At 40.3% G+C, this 13700-nt stretch overlaps 1 long non-coding RNA gene across 3 annotated transcripts in view; it reads left to right on the top strand.

The window, feature by feature from the left end:
* Positions 1-210: 210 nt before the first annotated feature.
* Positions 211-13700, top strand: part of LOC106782327 (uncharacterized) — a 36183-nt gene continuing 22693 nt past the window's right edge. Inside the window, exons 1-4 of one of the 3 annotated variants that reach the window (XR_011422159.1) lie at positions 211-546; positions 6275-6478; positions 11376-11512; positions 12107-12213. This is a non-coding gene — a long non-coding RNA (uncharacterized lncRNA). Of the gene's footprint in view, positions 547-6274; positions 6479-11375; positions 11513-12106; positions 13080-13700 lie in introns of those variants that run through there. The other 2 variants (XR_011422161.1, XR_011422160.1) reach the window with 2 other exon arrangements.

Raw genomic sequence — 13700 nt, forward strand, 5'->3', positions numbered from 1 at the left:
GAATGAATGAATAAGCATTTGAAGAAAAAGAGAAAATTGCTCAATTTTCAGTAATTTACAAGCTGGTGCTTGCATTGGGAATTAGTAACTAATTCTTTTTGCTTTTAAAGGTAGAACAAGACAATAATGCACTTGGCTTAAATTTGGGGGGAGTAGTCATTTGACTTTTGGGAATGGATCCCACAGAGATGAGAGAGTTCCTGCTCCACTGGAGCTTCAACAGAGTGATGGGCAGGCATAGACTAAGTACTAGCACGACGTGTTTCAGAGTTCGGGATAGAGATTTGGTTATAATAGTTTCCTCTCCACTCCCTCCCTCAGTCAATCGCTTAGTCCCCTACACTTCTTTTTAGAAACAACAACGGCAACAAGAGTATCTCTCTTTAAACCCTCTCCCTCTGAAAAATAGGATTATCCAAGAATCCTAGGAACTCACTTATTCCAAAGGAAGTGAATATGAGGATTTGTCCTGATTCCAACACCAAGCCAAGAGAGAACTGTGCCGGATTAGCCCCCTCCTGCCATTGCTTCTCCCTGGCACATAAGGTAAGGACTCAGCCTGCGCAGCTTGCTGGGCAGTGCTTGTGTACTGTTGCTGAGTATTCTTGCTGATATATACGCATAGCAGGCCATAGAGATACCCAGCATTGTGTGCTAATGTTAGAGCTCTTTTTGGTTCATATTGCTGTGCTCAGCTACTGTTCCTGAAAGCACATAAATGGGAGAAGGAATTATAAGCATATAAAACAGTAAGTGTACAGGCTCAGATGCAGGAGCAGTATGATTGTTTAGCTAGAGAAAAATACTGGGAAGCTACATGATTTGAAAAACACTGGACAACTACATGATTTTTTAACAGCAGTCAAATTTGGTCTGAGATTATGGATGATTTTATTTTCCTTATACTGTTTTCAACTTTCTTAGCATTCTGCAATGAAACCACATTATGTTATTATTTTAAAATGTTTTAAATACCCAAGAGAGTAAACTATCAGTGATGTTGGAAAAAAGTTGAATCTAGGAGTAATATTATTTTAAAAATGGTATGAAATAGTACTCAAGCTGGAAAATAGAAGGGAAGGGAGAAAATGAATTCCAGGTGGTATCTAAACACTGGTGTAAGAATCTAGGTCTACAGTGGAGGGGTCTTGGCTTGAGTGCTGGCAGAGGCTTAATCCTTCACTCTCCATCTTCTTTCGAGACTTTTCTCTTTGTTTTTGGTTTTCTGCAGTTGAACATGATATGCCTGAGTATAACTTTTTTGTATTCATCCTGCTTGGTGTTTTCTGAGCTTCTTGGATCTCCGCTTTGGTGTCTGTCATTAATTTTGGAAAATTCTCTATTATTTCTTCAAATATTTCTTTTGGTCTCTTCTCTAGTGTTCAAATTACATATACATTGCATTTTTTTTGAAATTGCCATACTGTTCTTCATTGCTGTCTTGTATTTTTTTTCTTTCCTTTTCTCTTTGCATTTCAATTCGGGATGTTTCTATTGACTTATCTTTAAGTTCATTGATTCTTTCTTTTTTTTTCTTTTTTGCTGAGGACGATTAGCCCTGAGCTAACATCTGTTGCCAATCCTCCTCCACTTTATAAGCCACCACATCATGACTGATGAGTGGTGTAGGTCCGTACCCAGGATCCAAACTCGTGAACCCGGCCCACTGAAGCGGAGCACACCAAACCCAACCACTACGCCATGGGACTGATTCCAGCTCACTGATTCTTTTCTCAACTACATCCTGGTATATTGATGGGTCCATCAAAGACATTCTTTATTTCTATTATAGTGTTTATGATTTTTAGAATTTTCTTTCAATTTTTTTTCTTAGAGTTTCCATCTTTCTGCTTATGTTGCCAAGCTGTTTTTGCATGCTGCCTGCTTTTTCCATGAAAGCTTTTTAACATGTTAACCAGAGTTATTTTAAATTCCCTCTCTGATAATTCCAAAGTCTATGACATATCTGCATCTGGGTCAGATGCATCCTTGTCTCTTTAAACTATTTTTCCTTGCATTTTAGCACGTCTTGTAATTTTTGGGGGGGAAGCTATAATGCATTGGATAACAAGAATTGAAGTAAACAGTCTTTTAGTATGAGATTTTATCTGCTAGGAGTTAGTTTGGGCCACGTTTAATGTTTGCTGTAACCATAGATGCCAGGGACTTCAAACTCTTCTAGGGTTCTTGACTTTGTCTCTCTTGTTGACTTTGGGCTTCCCTAAGAACTTCTCCTTAGATAGAGTCTGTGTCTTTCAGCTCTTTATCCTGTAATCCACTGCTATTACATGGGAGCCTTGTTTGTGTGGTGGCAATATGTGGGGAGGGAAAGCATTCTATAATCTTACGAATAATTCTCAGTCGTTTAGTGGGCCTGACTCCCTGGGATGTGATCTTCATAAGTGCTTCTTCACCTTTTTCATCTTCTTATATGAGACAGGAAGGTTAGACGGAATAGGAGTTAGGGAAAATGGCCTTTCCGCAGTTTGGATAAGGTTCTAGTAAAGTCTTTTCCTTTGGAAGTAGGCCTTTGTTATGGAGAACACTTTGGAGCTCTGCACCTATTTCAAACCGATGCCTTTCTCCACCCCCTGCCAGAGCCACAAGGGGACTTTCTTGACTTTTTACAAAAAGAAACTGGTGGGATTTCTGGAAGTAGAACCCATGAAAGATGTGGGTGATGTCCCCAAGACTGTGCCCCTAAAGTTTTTCACTCTCATGCTAGCCACCCTCAGTCTCCAGTAATTCACCAAAACTACCATTCAAGTGTTCCTATTAGTTTTTGGTTCCAGGGGCTTCCTCCCCAGGTAAACGTATCTTAGCTGTGACTTTCTGGATTCTCCTGTTTTACCAGACTTGCAGGGGGTGGGGGGGCAGTTTGCCTTGTTACTTCAATCCTCTGATGGGTTCAAGAAAAGTCATTGATTTTCAGTTTGTTCAGTTTTTTGGTTGTAAGAACAGATTCAAAATTTTAAACATGTCAGAGCTGAAAACAGAAGTCTTCTCCTCTTCTTAATCCTTCACAATCAATAAATCAAAGATTGCTGGTTTTATCTCCTAACTATCTCTTGAATTCATCCCTCCTTTTTATTCCCACGGCTATTGCGTTCCTTCAGGCTTTTTTGTCTCCAACTTAGATCGTTTTAGAAACATTGTAAGTCATTCCTGTGGCCTTAGATCCCTTCAAATTATGGCTAGCACACATTGTAGTTTTGCAGGGACAGTCCCAGTTTATGCCTATTTTCTGAGTGGGATGATCATAGTGCTCCTTTTTCGGTCTCAAAGTGTGCCAATTTGACAACAATTATCCGTCACCCTACCCTGAATCAGTCTTGCCCTGAATCCACTTCTGTCCCCAAACAATCTTCCTAAAATTTAAATATCATCATATCCCTTTCTTGTATAAAACTCTTGAATTTCTTTTCTCAATCCTTAATCTTAATGCCTTATTTTACAAGAGCGTCCAAGGTCCTTCATGACTTGATTTGCCTTTTTTGGCTAGTTTTTATCATGCCTTTCTCAACTCCTTAAAGTTGAAGATCTAGCAATATAGAGCTACTTGGTGTTCCCCAAACACAGCATGTTGTTTTAAACACTGCTACCTGTGCTCTGAAACCATCTGAGACCCATTCATCCCCCTGCCAGCCCTTCCCACCTATCTTTCCCAATGGCTGTTGTTATAAATCGTGGTTAATTAGTCATCAGGCATTTATAGTTACGTATCATTATAATCATGGTTTTTCAGGCTCTCTCACACATATACAAACACTACACTACAAAAACATACCACAAACACTAGATTATAAACTCCTCAAGAGCAGAAAACAGATCCTAATCATTTGAATTCTTAACGTCTAGCATAATAGATGCTCAGTGAGGTAGGTGGTACTCAGGAGTCACTCTGTTGAGTTTGCTTAGGAGACAGGAAAGCAATGAACAGTTCTAGTTAGTAGCAAGGGTACACTCAAATTAATGTCATGGATTTATATAGAATAAGGGTCCCTTAGACCTATGATTTTTTTTCAGGAGAATTTACAAGGCTAACTTTCTATAATTCTGAGACATTAAATAATTAAAGATGTAAAGAGCAGGGCATTCAATGATTTAAAAGAAGCAACAAAGAATAATGGGAATAGTAAAAAAATTCATCATTTACCTCTTGGCCCTTTCCTGTTTAGAATTCTGTATTTCCTTGGAATTCCATGCTGGCTTCTGGTACACGGCATGTTCCTTTTTTCTTCCCAATCTCAGCCCACTTTTGGAATCTCTGCTCTCACTTTACACAAACAACTACTGCCTAGCCATCCCCTTGAGCCTAAAGTTGAACACATCAGCTGCATGGTTAGCACTTTTGGAGTATGGCCAGAGGAAGTGGCCTATGCCGGGAACATGAAATGCTGTGGTCCCTGGAACTTGGAGTGTGCTCTGGAAGGGAAAACACAAACATATTGCTTGACCCTATAGATACCCCATCCCCTTGGGAGAAGGGTAGCTGAAAGAGAGCCCAATGGGGTCCTCTAATGGTTAGTGCTCAGAGTAGGGGTTCCTCCTGCCAGGGTCTAAGAGTGGTACTGAGGTGAGGACTATATTGGAAATGGCAGAGGATAGAATGTGCTATCATTATGCAAACAGATTTTTAACAGAGTAAGAGGTGAGAAAATGTTTTGGGGAGCTGTAAAGTCTGCACTTAATAGAATGGGGCCCTATAGGACAGAGTGGAAGGACGTAGACAAAAGCTATGGGTAGAAGTAAATATAAATTACAGGTGATTGCTAGCTCATCACCTCATTTCCTCCATCTCTGTCTTTCCTGGCTCCCTATGGCTGGGTATATTGGTTTCCTTACCTTAACACAAACTCACTCCCCTTTCTTAAATAAATCTTTTCCTTGCTGATCACAATAGGCTTTGGAATAAGAAATTTCTAGACTCAAGTCCTTCTTCCATTAATGATTTATGTAGTCTTCAGTATTTTGGGTGGCAAGCTCTCATTTCTCGTAAACCTAAGAAGATTAAGATGGATTATCAGAATAGTTTGAGGAGAGCAGAATTTCAAAAACAGGACACCTCCAAGTGTAACCAAATATATATCATAATTTCCCATTGTGTGCTTCAGTGTATAGAGCCTATTTTTGTCAAGAAACTTTCAGTTGCCAAAGACTTTATTGGTTCAATCTCCTGGAAGTCCAGAGAAAGAATTTATTTCAGCCATAGCTGATTTCTCAAATAATTTACCTGTTATCTGCTTTTTTTTCACCTATCACAAACTTCTCCAGAAGCAGGTGCTGAGATGGAGCGCAGCACGCAAGCTGTTTATTAGGGATTAACACTTGTGAAGGGAAAGGCAGAGGGAGAAGCAGAACCATGATGCAGGCCCTGCAAAACCTTGGCCTACCCCTTGGACGGTTCTGTATTAAGTGTTGACCCTGAGGTCTTTCCCAAGATAAGCCAAAATGGCCAGGTTTTATAGTTGACCTTGCTCAGTGACTACTGTAGGCTGAGCCAGCAAGGGCATGAGCTCAGGTGAGGCAGCTCTCCATAGATGAAGCAGAATCTGAAGAAGCTGACAGCTGGAGGCCATCTGCTGCCCAGACTCTCTGTAGCTGGGCAGTCAGTCCTTCCTTGAAAAGAAACCTGGGTGGCACATCTCCATGTCTACTTCACCATCGTTGACTATGCTTTTTCCCCCTATATGCTGGCTTTATTTTGAAGATTTTCCAAAGTTATGGCAAGAGTGTTCACCTGAAGATTCAGATTTCTGTTTTAGCAGCTTGGTATCCTTAGAGGAAGAGTCTCCTTTACAAAAGTTCCAGTTATTGTCCTGAGATTGCGTGTTACTCATTTGGCTTGGAGTCAGGACCCCACTTCTAGAGCTAGGGTGCAAGGTTAGCCCCGCCTAAACTGCATGGGCTGAGAGCAAGAGTGGAGAGGTTCCCCAAAGTCGCATCATGGCACTGCTACCAAATAAAGTGTGCTGGGAAGTGGGAACTGATGTCTCCTACCCTGCTGGAGGCCCCAGTACTCATGCACTCTGGAGCCTTTTCCAGGTCCCCAAGGAATTGTGGGACTGCACTTAATTGTAGGTAGGAGATCTCAAAGTACATTACGAACATTCACAGAGACCATCTTTATTTTGGAAGACATGACCTTGAATTCTCTATAAATAAAGGAATCCATAATACTGTAGTGTGCTGATTACTAAAACTTCTCTTCTCCCTTTCTACCAATTCTACCAATTTTCTGAAGCACAGTTTGCTTTTCTTTTATTTGTAATAGAGAATAACCATAGTATTTTGCAACATATTGAATGGAAAACTAGCACAAGAACACAGCAACAAAGAGCCTTTCATGCTGCGAGGGAGAGTATTCCTGCTGGCATGGAGAACCTCCACCAGTGGACTGCTAAGCTCTGAAAATAAAGAGACTTCTACGTTCAGAAATACTGGACACATCTAAAATAGTGTCAGTTTAGTGTGTGTGGTATGTATATATACAATTTGCTTGTGTGTCTATATGTGTATGTATGAATCCTTTATTTAAACCTCTTTGGTTGTGTTTCTGGAAGATTGCTCTACTTTGGAGTACTGAGTCTGTTTCTCTTAAATAGGAGAAACCAGGGCTTATATTGAAGGGGCAAAGATTAATGCAACCACACCACTTATTATGTATTGAAATATTTTTCTACTGGTTGGGATATGGTCTAATAGAAAGTGTGATAAGCACTAAAATTAATTAATGAATTCCACCACTGTGATTCCAAGATTTTTTTCAGTTTGGGCACTAGAGCACAGAACTGGGAGCCCTGCTGAACAGATCCTGTTATACATTTTAGGTGTTTAGGAATTTCTTTTGGGTTCAAATGTCCTCGGCAGGAAGAAGGGAAACCCATGCACCCGCACTGAGGAGAAACTTGGTAATGGATGAGGAGTTTGGGAGAAGCCTGGGGCGCAGGCAGCACAAGCGGGGCTTCACTTTCAGGTTGTGGTAGTGATCACTCAGGTACCATTGGAAACTTTGCTTTATTGTAAAAATTTCCCATGGGAGGTACTGACCATCCCTGCACAGTGTGAGGAAGTTTCTGAGAAGGGGATCTTCCTGGGATCTTATTTAAAGGTCAAAGAATGTGTAATGCAAGATGTGACAGTGAGGGCTTCCTCTCTGACCACTCCCCACTGCCTGTGGCCAGTTCTCCCAATGGAGAAACATCAGGATATCCTGCCCCCGCCCCGTCTGCTCCTGCAGCTCTTCCAAGCACGGGTACTTGCTGAGCCTAGCAGTAATTGCCATTTGTTTCTGTTTTTCTCTTCTTTCCCCTCCTGCATCTGTCCTGCTTATTAACTGTTCTTCAACTAGTTGTCTGCACATCAGCACCAGTTGTTTCCTAACCGGACTTTGAAGGGAAGCAACCATTCTGCCCTTCTTGGGTGGAACAAAGCAGACAAAATATGCAGATTCTTAACTCAGGTAACTAGAACCGGCCAATAACCACCCTCCCTGTCCCCTATTCCTGCCTCCCCTTTGTTTTAATAGACTTTATTATTATTTAGGTATGGTAAGGCCAACAGATCAGGAGACAACAGCCATTGAAAATATAGTTTATTATATGCACAGATCACAAGAGACGGAGTACGTGTCACCATGAGAGGCCACAGGGAAGCATGGGGTCAGTCAGGAGACAGAGGGAGAGAAGAGAACTGTAGGCAAGAGTCTTTATCATGGTTTCCAGGGGAAGGAACAGGTGAGGCGGGGTAAGCAGGTTTGGGATTGGCTAAATTGGAATAATTTCAGTCTATGCAGCATAGGGGCTATGCCTATTCTCACATCTGGTCTGCGGTGCTTAGGGCAGGTACATAGTGGCAGAGTGTGAGAGCCTGATAAGGGAGGTTGTTGTGGGTGTAGACTCTGAACTGGATTGCTTGTATTTGAAAAATGTGCCCCTGGGAGGAGGATTCTTCCTGAGGGGGAAGGGAGTGATCAGGTCAAGGTAAGGTGACTCAACCATATCATCACATTGTCTGGAACAAGGTGTGCCTGGCGCAAGGTGTGCTTTTGGCATATGCATCTAGGGCAGACGTTAAAGCATCAAGTTTACAGAAGCTAGAAATATGCTGAATACTCCGTCCCCCCACCCATCCTCTTTGCCTCTCTATTTAACTTCCATGCTCCTGTCAAGAGGCTCACGACAAAGAGCCAGTGCCTTTTGCTATTGGATGATAGGTGGAAAGAGATAGGGAGAGTTGAAATTGAGAAGGGGCGGCAGGCTGAATCTCCACTATCTGGTGCCTCATAGTATCCTTAGTTGCCTTACGACCTGTACTTCAATGGAGATTTTTTGGGGAGAATTTTATATGTAAAATCTCTGCTAAGAAAGGAGCATCATTTAAGCTAGTTATCACATTGTCAACCAAAAAATACACTAATGATTTTAGAATCATTAGAATATCTTGATCAATGATTTTTACTATAAATTTGAACACTTGGTAAGCAAGATATACCAAGTTTAGACAATACATATTTAGAGAATAAAAGAAATTTTTTATAGTCTTGATTTATATATTATAAGTAAAAGCTGAATTATATATTTTATACTATAAAAATTCATAGATATTACAAATTTTATATGAATTTAAATGACCCTACCTTTGTTGCATATGGCATTGACCATTCTTGTTACATCCAACTTTCCAAATTGTGATGCTCTTTCAAAGTCTATTGAAAGTTCTGTCTCCTTCTCACAAACTTGCTCATGATCCTGGCTTGTATTCTTGTCTGTTGTTGCCTTCCCTGGTTTTTATGGTGGAAGGATCACTAATCATTCTTTCCCTCAGTTCCCGGAGCAGTTGTACCTTCCTAGAGATGGGTGCGTCTCCAAATCACTCAGAGGGGTCTCCTCTGAAGTATGTATTCTTAGCACAGCCCCTCACCCAACAGCACATACAAAATGTATCCATTAAGGAGATATTTGAATGTAAAGCAGTGTTTCTTAAAATGTATCAAAGTTGAGGGCAATATTGACTGAAAGCAGAAAAATCTAGTGATTGTCTATCCCTACTTTCTCTTCCAAACTGGGGAACTTGGTACTAAGCAGTGTTCCTTGATAGACTGACCTTGGTCATGTGCTCCAGCATTGATCACACTTACTAATCTAACCCAGATTGTGGCTGATACTGGCCATTGGACTTCTACAATGTTCTCCAAGTCAAAGTTGTTCCTGAATATTCCTGATAGCAAAGCTTCTATGGCTGGGTTTTTATCTTAGGTCTAATCATCCCTCTCCCCTTCTATGCCCCATTCCCCCACATTCTGCATGCTCCGTCATCAGACCTGTCTTAAACTATGTTTCAGTTTTTTGCAATGGTATACAGTGTTGATATTTAGAACTGCTGAAGGATCTCTGCCAGTATAGAAGCCCAGTCTTTGTACATCGTAGATTTCCTAGATGGTGGCAACAAGCTTGTGTCTATACTGCCAAGTATCTCCTCCTGTTATTATTGGGTGGGCCTGCCCTCCACCAACCCAAAATTCAGTGCTAGTGGAGGAGTTTATTCCTAAAACCTGGCCGCTGTCTAAAATTAAGTCTTGCTTTGAGTAATTGGCCATGTCTAGATAATGAGTCATGATCATGTCTACATAATGTGGCTGGGATATATTAAGCATCCCAGCAACATTTGCTCTCCTCTCACACACTTTATACCAAACACATTGGCTTGTTTAGTAGCTATTTGGATTCAGGGCATCACTCCTCCTGTTATATTCAGAAGAGTTGTACCTCTTTCTGTCTACAGCTCATCCTTCCACTTTAACTTTGAATTCTCCCTGCTTTTTGCTCCTCAGAATTCTTACCTGTGATTATTTGATAAATGTCCACCTCCCACACTGACTGCAATTTCTGAGAAGTCCGTGATCTTATTCCATTTTTCATTCCCATTGCATCCCTAGTGCCTGGCAGAATTCCTGGCACATAGGAAGTGCTCAATAAATACCTGTTGAATAAATAGATGAAAATACTAGCGCCCTTGAAAGTGTGGGACTGAGTAATGTAAACTCCATCTTAGAATCTACTATTATGTTACTGAGACTCTCATAATATATTTAAATGATGAATGAAGATGCTCTTGGAGAAATATATAACTTAATGTTATGTTAGATTTTATGGGCTTCAGAAGATTAATGTTCAATTTCAGAGCAAAGTACTCTGCATAAAGTTTTAGACCTAGATATAAAAGGACATATCCCTGAATAAAAGTTAAGACCAGCTCTCATTATATAGAACATTCTTAAGCTCATTTTGATGGTCAATAACCACATTCCTATTTAACAATCAGTTTAGATAATTTCCTTCTTTTCATGTTGGAGACAACAGAAGGCTCATTCTGGGTGCATTTTGGGATTAGTCCACATCTCCCTCATTTATTATGGAATGTAACTGGTATTTCCTGCTTCCACAAAGAAATTCAAACCCCAATTGATATATCAAGGACTCAAAAGGACAGGGCTGTTTTCTCTCTCTTCATCTGTGGAACAAGGAATCCTTTCCTCTCCCCACAAACAATCCCAAGTAAGACCAGAGGGACTAACAACTTCCATCTCAATTCTGTTTGTTCTATAACACTACTGTCCAGTGGAAATTTAATGCCAGCCATAAATATGAGCCAAATAAGTAATTTTAAATTTTCTAGTAGCCACATTAAACAAACGATAAGAGAACCAGGTGGAAATAATTTTAGTAATATATTTTATTTAAGTTAAAATACCAAAAGTATGTCTTTTCAACGTATAATCAACATGAAAAGTTATTAATGAGATATTTTACATTCTTTTTCTGTTCTAAGTCTCTGAAATCTGGTGTGCACTTTACACTTATAATACGTCTCAGTTCAGGCTAACCATGTTTTAAGAGCTTAAAGCCATACACGGCTGGCACATTGGGAAGTTGATTTCTAGAATGTGCTTTTGTGCTATAGTTTCCCTTATGGTCCAAAGAGATGTCCCCATTCATTTTCACTGCAGCCACTGGCACCCTAGCGAGAAATGGCAATCTGCTGAAATCTCTGAAGAGTTTTAAGGAGATGTAATAAGTAAGACCTGTCTAATGCTTTGGTTGTGTCCAGGCCCAGCTTACCACAACTGCAGTTGCAGGTTTAGCTCAGTTTTGATACAGTGTAGAAGGGCTCACGCTATTCTCCTTGCATCTATCATTACGTGTCCCTGTCTAGGCTGCAGTGTGGCCCAGGCACACGGGAGGATTCTTTGCCTTTAGGGTTAAACATGGCCAAACTGAGCAAGCCAAACTGATGCAGCATCTCAGCACCATAGCTCTTTTCAGAAGCACTCACATTTGTTTTTTTCTGTTTTTCTTACTCGGATAACTCGGAAGATCAGCTATCATCCTCCCAGGCTGGGTGCCTGCAGATGTTAATGCTTAGAATGATATTGTTAATGAAGTTTCTCACAGAGAGGACCAATGAATTTGTGGAGAATTCATGAACCAACCCTGACTGTCGTGAGAAGTGCGTAAGTTTTCTTACATTGTAATTGGTATGTAGTCAATGAAGATTATTCAGTGAATTCTGGTCATTTCCAGCTTATCTTTGTTAGGGAGTGGTTGATGATAAACCTTAACATAAGAGGATTTTCTTGATTTTCCAACTGTGTTTCTTAGACCTCACGCTTTCGCAGGGCCTGCTGCAGGGACCCCTGGGGCAGGAGAAGTCAGAGAGCGCAGACCAAGGGCGGCAGGCAGCAGAGCTCCAGGCCCTGTCTCTGTCTTCAGCCAGAGAAACTCTGTTTGTTTTTCTTTTAATGCTTCTGGGCAAGATCTAGTAGGGGTAAGTGGTTTCTGTGCCAAATTTTTAGAAAACCACCCTCCTAAGGGAATTGTCTCTGTTTTGGTTCAGTCTGAATCTTCCTCTGTGCTCCCCATATTGCATTTTTATCCTGCCATCTGTGCTGGGATCGCCACTTTTTCCTTGGGGCCTTTACTACTAAGAACTTAGTCTTTGCTTATGCAATTGCTCAAAGAAAAGCCTTTAAGTACCACATCTTTTAAGCTCATTTTTGTTATTTTTATTGTTTTCTGTTTATTAACCTAATTCATGCTTATTGTAGGAAAATGAAAAAGAAAACCAGAGAGAATAAAGAAGAAAATGAAAATCATCCATAATTGCATCACTCAGAGATAAATGATGTTAACATTTCCTTCTGAGTTTTAATATGTATGTATCTTAAACTAAATTGGAATTGTACTTTGTGTGGTTTTATGTCTTGTTTTCCTCAGTTAGCATCACATTGTGGTCGTTTCTATTTCATTAAAGCATCATTATTGTTAGCTTTTTAATTCTGAATCCTATATAGGTCTCATAATTTACTTAACCATTCCTCTATTGTTGGAAATGTTGACCATTTCTCATGTTCCTTTATTAAAAATGATGCTTCAACTATCATTCTTGAACAAAAATGATGCTGCAGGGGCTGGCCCTGTGGCTGAGTGGTTAAGTTTGTGCACTCCGCTTTGGTGGCCCAGGGTTTCGCTGGTTTGGATCCTGGGCACAGATATGGCACCGCTCATTGGGCCATGCTGGGGCGGCATCCTGCATGCCTCAGCTGGAAGGACCCACAACTAAAATTACACAGCTATGTACCAGGGGGCTTTGGGGAGAAAAAGGAAAAATAAAATCTTTAAAAAAAAATGATGCTGGGGCCGGCCCGGTGGTGCAGCCGTTAAGTTCACACGTTCCGCTTCTCGCTGGCCTGGGGTTCGCTGGTTTGGATCCTGGGTACGGACATGGCACCACTTGGCACGCCATGCTGTGGTAGGCATCCCACATATAAAGTAGAGGAAGATGGGCACAGATGTTAGCTCAGGGCCAGGCTTCCTCAGCAAAAAAGAGGAGGACTGGCAGTAGTTAGCTCAGGGCTAATCTTCCTCAAAAAAAAAAAAAAAAACCAAGATCATAAAAAAAAAAAAAAAAATGATGCTTCAATGAACATCCATGCATATAAATATTTAACTACTTCTCTAAATTTATTTTCTAGGAATCGAATTACTAAGTAAATAAACTTTCTAAGTGCTTACTCTATATATGCCTTGAACATTGCCCTCTAATATCAAAACACAGCCCTCCCATAGTACATTGGAGTGCCAATCTAACTGCACTCTTTCTGGCTTCGAGTTAAAACTTCAAAAGAGTCTTTTTCAGTTTGGTTTTTAAAAAATGTATTTGCAGATCATTGATACATGTTACCAAACATTTGTATTTCATTGTCTGGAGAGATCTATCTACCTATCTCTATCTATCTGTCTATCTTTCTATCTATCTATCTATTCTTTTGACCACTTCTGATATGTTGTTTCAATTTTATTCATAACAACATTTTATGTATTGAGGCTATCAGATCTTGTCCTATCATTTTTATTGTAAATACAAATGACCCATTTTGTCTTTACCTTTTAATTTTATTAATTTTGGGGGGGGGGGTAGCATAGGTTTGGTCATAAGCACTCTTCTAATCTCCATTTATGCTTCCACTGTAAGCAGTTTCATCCCCATACGTGGCTTCAATTACTATCTTTACTATATTGATAACTCACAAACTTACATCTCCAGCCCAGGGAGCCCAAGAAGATATGTTGAAGATATATGTTGGTACAGCTTTTATCTAACAGAATGGAAAGTAAATTGGTAAGAAGGAAGTCCATGAA

The sequence above is a fragment of the Equus caballus genome, chromosome 10 (genome assembly GCF_041296265.1).
Source record: "Equus caballus isolate H_3958 breed thoroughbred chromosome 10, TB-T2T, whole genome shotgun sequence".
Classification (NCBI taxonomy): Eukaryota; Metazoa; Chordata; class Mammalia; order Perissodactyla; family Equidae; genus Equus; species Equus caballus.